Here is a 9,067-nt window from a genome sequence, read left to right as displayed (position 1 = left end):
ATTGCACTGGCCCATCAAGCAACACGCAAGCGGCCCACCGACGGCCCACTAGCTTTCTGCCGCTGCGGGCCGCTTTTTTCTATAGCGCATGCCGCGGTCAGGCCACCGGTAGGCCGCTTGCATTACAATGTATTCTAACAATTCCTTGATGAGTGGCTCACCAGCAGCTCGACGGCAGCAAGCCACTTTTTTGCACTAAACACAGCGGTATGCCTCACGGCCCAATATTAGGTTTGATATATAATCAGATTTTGGTCATATCATAAACAACAATGAACTGAATGAAATGTACATTTATTTCAAATAGTGCATACAAAAAAACATGTGCATTATATATCTGTCCAGCAACAAAAATAAATATCACAGTATTTGAGAAAAAGTACAAATAAACATTATACAATACTAAATAAGTACGGTGTGGAATCCAAACATTTTGCCGTTGTGGTTTTGTGCTGGAACTGTGTCATTCATATTCGCAGCAGGTCCCTGGTACCCCTGCAATGTCTTCTCCCACCTGCACTGTCTGCTGCCCCTTTCAGGTACCTGGTGACCTGGTTCTGGGCAGCCTTGTCAGTTGCACCCCGGTTGGAACGATTCTTCCTTAATGCTCCTTTACAGTAATCAGTTATTGTACTTCAATGGTCTGACATGTTTATGTCCCAAGGAAAAGGTCCTTATAGCTGGCCTTGTGCCTACAGCTCGACATTCTCTTCAGTCAGCTGTTTATCTGAAGCTAAAAAGCACAAAGAATTGTCAATAGTTTAATAGTGAAATAAAGATAACTAACTGCCTTATACATGTAATTTCAGAAAGGCTGTGAAGTATTGTATTTTAGTAAAGGGCACAAATTCAGACAAATTAAATGTTTTATGAAGACAAGATGCTAGCGTAACAATAGTCTTGTTTTTACCTGATTGTAAAGCCAGCTGTGCCCTCAGCTCGACATTCTTTTATATCAGCCACTTGATGTTTCTCCAAACAGTTAATTATTCAGTCCTAAATATGTTGTTTTACACTCAGAACTCAATAAATTTCAGTGTCCACCTAAATGTTAATTCTTATCTTCATGTGCAGAGCTAAAACTTCCCCCAGCCTCTGCCTTCTTGCCCTTAAAAATAAATTCAATATAAATTAAAATACATTTAATTCAATTTACTTTTAAGGGCAAGAAGGCAGAGGTTGAGGGATGTTTAGATTAGATTCTTCTTTATTATCATTAAACAGTACACGTACGGTACAACAAAATGCATTTAGCATCTAACCAGAACTGCAAATAGAAGAAGGCAGAAAATGTGCAAGTATTTAATATATGTATATTACAAATGGAATGAGTAAATGTGCAATCAAGGCAAATGCAATACAAATGGCAATAGTAAATGTGCAATTAGGACAAATGGAGGGCAAAACATTTTCTAGTATTAGGTACAGTGTATGTCACAAGTGGGATAATAGTTGTTTGGGTACAAATGGCAATTTTTAAATGGAATACAAGATGTGCAAATGAGGGAGTAATGTAGTAGAGCAGCATGTGCAACCAGGATGCAGAGATAGCTGCACTAAGGTCCTGTAGGTAGATGTGTGTGTAACAACTGTAAACGAGCTAGCACCATGGCAATCCTAAATGTGCAAAGAGGTACTCTGAATATAAAGGTGCATGTGCAACTGAAATGCAAAGACAGTAGAGGTGAGGTACCTGAGGTAGACAGTGCCTGTAACCACTGAAAAACCTCAATTTCAATTCAAATGAATTAAATTCAAGTTTTTCAGTGGTTACAGGCACCGTCTACTTCAGGTACCCCACCGCTACTATCCTTGTATTTTAGTTGCAACATGCTTTACAGTTTTTTCTGAATGCTTAAACCCTAACTGTGATTGTCATAGCACAATTTCTAAAACTATTAACACTTATAGCAAAACCACTCACTGAGTTTGTAAAACTAAAAGCACAAACACTGCTTTGCACTCAGTTTGCAATTTTGTAACACACACTTTGCAAAACTGTAGGTACAATCCACTGCACAGCAATCTTTTTGCGGAACTGTAAACACAACTCACTGCTTTACACTCATTTTCCAAATGATCAACACACTCCTAGCAAAACTATACACATATATGGCTATTATTTACACTATTTTGCCAACTGTGGCACACTGTCACATGTGAAAACTGTTTTAGATAAATAGTTCACTTTGCAATCAGCCTATGAGCACTATGAATAAGCCACAGGTGAGCTGTCCATGTGGAGTACAATGGATGGAGCATGAAGAGTGAGAAGAGTGAAAATTAGAGGCAGAGGAAGAGGACGTGCAGGTGAAGAAGCAAGAGGGAGAGGACGACAAGGACAAGGAGGTAAAGTTAGAGGAAGAGGACAAGGAGGAGCAAGGAGGACGACAAGTAGGGGGAAAAAGAGTAAGAAATATAATTATTGATGACATCAGACCTACAATAGTGGACCTTGTAATCAACCATGGAATGACCCTGAGGGAAGCTGGCCCAAGGGTTCAGTCTTGAGCCGCTACACTGTAGCAAGCATCATAAGGACATTTAGAAATGAGAATCAGTTAGTACAGTCACTTTGCACTAGGTTTTGTAGCACTGCCATACTCTAATGAGAAACACAACAATACCATACATTGTAACTGAAATTGTAACTTTACAGAATTGCTAGCCGTCCAGATGCTGGGGGCAGAGGAAGAATGATCACTGCAGAACAAGAGACCCATATAGTCAGTATGGTGATTGCAAATAATTCCATAAGGCTACGAGAAATACAGCAGCGCATAATTGAGGATGACACCACCTTCCAAAACATACACAATGTGAGCATTTCGGTATTATGTCGTGTACTTGCCCGCAACAGAATCCGAATGAAACAAATCTACTGAGTCCCTTTTGAAAGAAACAGTGAACGTGTGAAACAAGAGCGATATGACTATGTGCAGGTAAGCTATAGTATCATTGGTACTGAATCTGGAAGTGCATACTGTAGTGCTGTGCATGGGCCTGCTGTGCTGCATTTGTTTTGTCTTGTCCAGAGAGTGATGGAGCTAGAGGCAGATGCCATGGGTCATGAGCTGCTTTTTGTGGATGAGGCAGGTTTTAACCTCACTAAAACATAGAACATTATTGGACACCGTACCATAATACAGTTTCTCGATTGCTAAGACACATTTCTTGAAAGCTGCTCTCCTTTTCTCTAAACTGTGAACACAAAACCCAATTTCCAAGCTACATTCACAAAATCTCAGACTCTTCTTGCAAAACCAAACTTTCACCTCAAAACAGTCCAATCTGTGCCCAAAACTGAACTATGTTGTCAAATCGTGCCCCGAGTCAATCAAAACTAAAAACACTACTGAACAGTCACTAAACACTAGTGAACAGTCACTAAACACTACTGAACAGTCACTAAACACTACTGAACAGTCACTAAACACTACTGAACAGTCACTAAACACTACGTAGAAAAATAGAAAACACAATGCTCAGGACATGAAGCTGGAGAAATAAATGTTTATTGTTCACTGTAGGCTAAATGCATGTTGCAAAACAAAAAAGAAAACTGTGCATTTAGCACTTGTACAAAAAGACAAAACAGAAATATTGTGCATTTACACGTAGCACTTATAAATACAAACAGAAATCTTATGTGTTTGCCACTTGTGTACAGTAAGCCCATGTAAAAATAAAGTACAAAAATATACAAATAAGTGCATTACTCAGCCACAGCATCATGTCTCTGTACTGGGTCAGGCCACAGGACTTCATCCACATCACAGGCCACATTTTGTCTGGCCAGGCAACGGGGGAAAAAAACCCTGGCATGCCGTATCCAGGCTTGGCTTGCCTCACCACCTATGTTACCACAGGCAAGTCCCATGGCTTGCAGGAGATTTACCCTGGTGTAAGGTTGGCATTCATATACCTTCCACAGCCATGAGGAGAATAATTCCTCAATGGTGTTTAGGAAAGGGGAGTACGGTGGAAGGCAAAGATTGATGAAACCTTGGTTCATATTGAACCACTCTAACCTGGAGGGCTCTGTGAAAACTCACATTGTCCCAAACAACAACATAGATGGGATGCTCATCCTGCTGCCCTAACAGAGCATCTCGCATGTGATTGAGGAAAATGAGGACCTGATGAGTGTTGTAGGGCCCCAGGTTGGCATGATGGTGGACAACCCCATGATTGCTGATGGCAACACATAATGTAACATTGCCACCACACTGCCCAGGAACACCAACAATGGCCCGATGGCCAATCACATTACAGCCTCTCCTTCTCCTTTTGGTGAGATTAAACCCAGCTTCATCCATGTAGATGTATTCATGGGGTCTTTCCATTGCATCCAGTTGAAATACCTTCTGTAGAAATATATCTATTTCTACAGAAGGTTTTTCAACTGGATGCAATGGAAAGACCCCATGAAGTTTTGTAAGTGATACGGAAAAAGTGATTTAGGCCACTACAGTAAATCACTACTTAGAGTAATCAACATTGAATGTGTCTGGATATATGCCAACCTGTACATACTGGAATCTTTGCTCTTTCACTCTGTCTGAGTTGCGATCAAAGGGCACTCTGTATAGCTGTTTCATGCGCAGTCTGTTGTGCTTGAAGACATGATCAACAGTAGAGAGGCTGACACTGTTGATACCCTCAAAATTTACATGGTCCTCAATGATCTTCTGCTGAATTTCACTCAGTTTAATGGCATTGTTCTCACGGACCATATCAACAATTAGGGTCTCTTGGTGTGGGGAGAACATGCCTGTCCTCCCACCCCCATGTGGCAGTCTTTCAATTCTGCAAAAAGAGAACATGGAGTTATAAAAAATATACATGGAATTCTAGGCCTACAAACAGTTAGACCAAGCCTCCATTACATTACTACAGTACATTGGTACAGTGATGTACTGAAACATATATTTACTTACAGTATACTGTGGTACAGTATGTCATACAGTAATTGCTGTCAACATTTACATACTGTACTATAATGTCAAAAAAAGGTAATTACCTGTTCTGTTTTCTAAATCTTCGGATTATGGTGGACACAGTGAATCTACTGGTGTTTGGTTGTACCCTTTGTCCAGCCTCCATCATGCTCATACCATGGACAAGAACATGGTCAATCACAGTAGCTCTGATTTCATCAGATATTACTGTTCTTTGTCTTCGCTGACCACCTCGACCTCCTCTCACAAAAACTCTTCCTCTCAGATTTCTATCCATTGTAGGGCCTCACTAACCAGTGCTCTCTGAACTGGCTTACTGTATATGTTCCCTCATTAGCCACAAGTGAGATCAGTTTTGAGTTGTTGTGTTCAAGTGGTGACACCTGTGTTTTAATTGTGTTTGACTTTTGTCACCTCTGCTCACCATTATGCAGCACGGGTGCATCACAATGAAAATGTGTTGGCAAGTTATGTTTAAACAGGTGAAAAGTGCTTATGGTTTTGCCAAAAGAGTGATTGATTCAATCTGTGGGTTCAGGCAACTGAGCATTTGGTTCAGACAATAGGGTTTGGTGTTTTAGCAATTGAGAGAAACTGTAAATGTCAACGTGGTGGTTACATAACTATGTGTGCAGCTATAAGTCAAAATAGTGTTGTTCACCATCATGCAACCCTAGGCCCATATAACACTGCACACATCATTACATTCCTGGACACCTTACATGACATGCTCACTAATGTTCAGAGACCAGAGCAGACCAGATACGTCATCATATGGGACAATGTTAGTTTCCATAGGGCTGCTTTGGTCCGCAACTGGTTTACAGATCACCCACTCTTCACTGTACTCAACCTCCATGCATTCTCTCCATGCAAATTTTGTGGCCGGACCCAGAGAGACGACACGATGTAGACTGATTTTTACTTTCTTCTCAGTAAAATTACTATTTTGATATTTTGTGTGTAAATAAACACCAATACTTGAAGTTTGGATCCCTGTATGTTTACAGAACTAAGAAAAAAGTATATCCTCAAACTGACATAGCCTACCTAAAGCAAAAGCCAGATGTGTTTTTTATTCATACCTTCAGTCTGTAGTTGGCGCATTGTGTGCTTATTAATGTGATGGCTTGTGTTAACTGTTAGATACGAAAAAAAATGTTTTACGAAGGTTTGAAGAGTTAAGCAAGGTTTATTAGCTTTTGCAAGAAAACTACAATGTTTTGCTGATTTGGTGAAAGGTTTTCTTATTTGTGTGTAGAGTTTTGCAAAAATAGCCAATAGTTACAAAGAATTTGCTTAAGCCATCAGAAAAAAACTGTAATAACATAAGTTACGCATCTGGGCTAAGTGATTGAACCCACACATACCAATGTAGCAGTCTCTGGGGCTGTGGAGTACGGTCCTTGGTCCATCCAAAAAATAAATATAATATTTGGTGAATAGGTAAATATGATGAAACCAAGTAAACACTGCAGCAATTACGAGATCAACATGTAATTCACATACCTCCAGGGCTGCAATCCACAGGGTGTTGTGGTGTTGATGTGCATCCTTGGGGTGGTAGGGGCCCACACTGGAACGATTTTTGCTCCTCTGTTGATACCCATGTGCGGTCTCCCACGTGTGTAGGAAAATAATAAGGTTTTGTAAGCATTTTCCCTACAAAGCACATTTTCATCCCATTTTTCTAATTGTTATTATGTTTTCAAATGTACCTGCATGCTTGATGAGTCTATAAGGGACAGCCTCCCAGGTGGTTGAACAAGTCCTGGCAACCTTGTTGTGACTGAAGGACTTCCTGCTGGTGATGCTGTGTGGTGGCCAGTAGCAAATTTTCCCTTTGAGCCACAGGCGTGAAACTACTGCCACACAGTCATCCTCCTCCGGGAACAAAACTACAGAAAACGTCATCATCTGAAAGCAATGTTCAGAAAAGAGGTTTAGAAAAACTGACAGTTGCAAGTGTTACAGCAGCATAAGACACACACACAGGCTAGCTAAGAACACTGTGGACACACAAGGACACCCCAGTAATGGAATTGAAACAAATGCAGGTTTAGCTGGTCTAGCTATCAACAGTGTTACTGCCAAGGGTTAGCTATCACATATGATGTGGATAACGTAACACAAAGAAACATGATTTAGCTAACGTCACGTACCAGTTGATATAACATTGATACAAAACATATTCTAACTCCTTGATACACTAAGAAACACAATTTAGCCAAGTTAGCTAACGATGCTAACATACCTGTTCAACTGTTGATATGCGAAAAAGAATAAAAACATCCAAACTTGAGGATAAACAAAGAAACAAAAAAATTGTAAGCCACCAAACTTGTGGACACATGAAGAAACACAAGGGTGTTTCATCAAATTGTAGTAAAACAATGTCATAATCCACATGTTGTATTGACCAATTCAGAGCATATAGCTTATATCATACACCCTTTGAAAAAGAGTTGTTCATTTTCCTGAACGAGACTTAGAACCAAGTCACTAAAATTATTCAGTTCACATTACTACAACGTGGGATTCCTAGCTTGCAAATGGCGATTGTCTCGCCTTACGTACAATTCACATACGCTACAGTGCCATCTACGGACATGGCGTTTAAACACAGTAAAGAACTGTCCCCCATGGACCGAGTAGAGTCGAGGCTAGGCGCGTTGTTGAGACGGTACCATGCAGGGAAAAAGGGCCATTAGTACGGGGAAAGAAAATATGTTAAGCAACAGCGAGAGACGGCTGTTTCTATGTGTTTACTGTACATGTCTACACAAAGGTCCTTTACACAAGCAATAGTGCATAAGTCAAAGTCTATTTTATTTTTAAACTACCAATGTTGACCAAAATTCTGTACACTAAAATTTAGCAATATTAAAAAAGTGTATACAAATAATCAGTACAAGAATAAAAGGGGTACAGAAAATGGCAACACAAGCAGATACAGCAGATCACAGTGCACACCCTCTCTTCGGCAGCTAGCGGCCAGAGTAAAGCAGTCGGGTCGCTGGTGGAAAGCCGCCAGAGATGCAAATTAGTTGATGCAAATTGATATCAGGAGGAAAGTGGCAAAAGCTGGTGGCCCGCTTGCTGCAGGACATTATAGCCTCCAGCGGCCCGCCAGCAGCAAAACACTGGCTGGCCGCCATCGATTGTTCACTGGGGGGGTAGTTAATTGATAACTGCTGGGGGCTTAGTTAAATGATAAATGGGCTAATCACTGTGAAAGAGCATATTACAATTTACATGAGTGACATAATTAGCAAATAATGTGCTTTTAGCGACAATAGTACATTAGTTGATGCATTTAAAAAACACGCTGGCTAATGGCTAGCTAAAGTAGATTCTAAGACGTTAACTACAGTCTCAATGTATTATTTAGGTTGTGTTATTATAATGATTTACATAGGTTTTTGTTGGTAGTCATACAAATAAAATGTTATATTAACTGGTAAAAATGTTTTTTACTAAATATATAGCAAGCAGCGTGGTTGTGGTAAACTGCCGCGATAGGAGCTGCAGGTCAATCCTTTGATGTCATAATTACATTCTGAAACTCAGAATGAACACTTAAATCACGTGCAAAAAAACCTGAGATATTTTAGTTAGTATTTTGGTTTTTCTGTTATTTTGGTAATAATATCGAAGCAGTTACCACCAAACAAGATTACTGTATTTGCTAAACCGGTCTCTTCAATTTCCACTGAATCTCAAGTTTGAGCATGATTGAAATGTCTCGACCACAAGTCTATTCATTGCTAATAGTGATGGGAACTCTTTCTACTGACTCGGATCTTGTTGAGTCGTTCAGTAAAAAGTTTGAATCTTTTGTGTCATTTCATTCATTTGAATCAGTAATGCCTACAGCCGCCCCGGGCCGCATGCTCATCATCATAATGTCATTTTAATATCGTTGAGACACTTATATAATAACTGACATGAATACATTGGGTCCTAGTGTCTGTTCCTCACTCAAAACTTTCCTCTTCAACTTTTTTGGAAAGGAAAGAGAAAGTGGTGCAGTGGTCTAAATGTTTTCCTGGGCTGTATTTACAATGCTACTTTATGGATCAACTTTGAGAACGCCAAACTACTAA

Source organism: Esox lucius, chromosome 12 (assembly GCF_011004845.1).
Source record: "Esox lucius isolate fEsoLuc1 chromosome 12, fEsoLuc1.pri, whole genome shotgun sequence".
In the NCBI taxonomy this organism is placed as follows: Eukaryota; Metazoa; Chordata; class Actinopteri; order Esociformes; family Esocidae; genus Esox; species Esox lucius.
The sequence above is the reverse complement of the archived record's forward strand: the minus strand, read 5'-3'. Positions refer to the sequence as shown.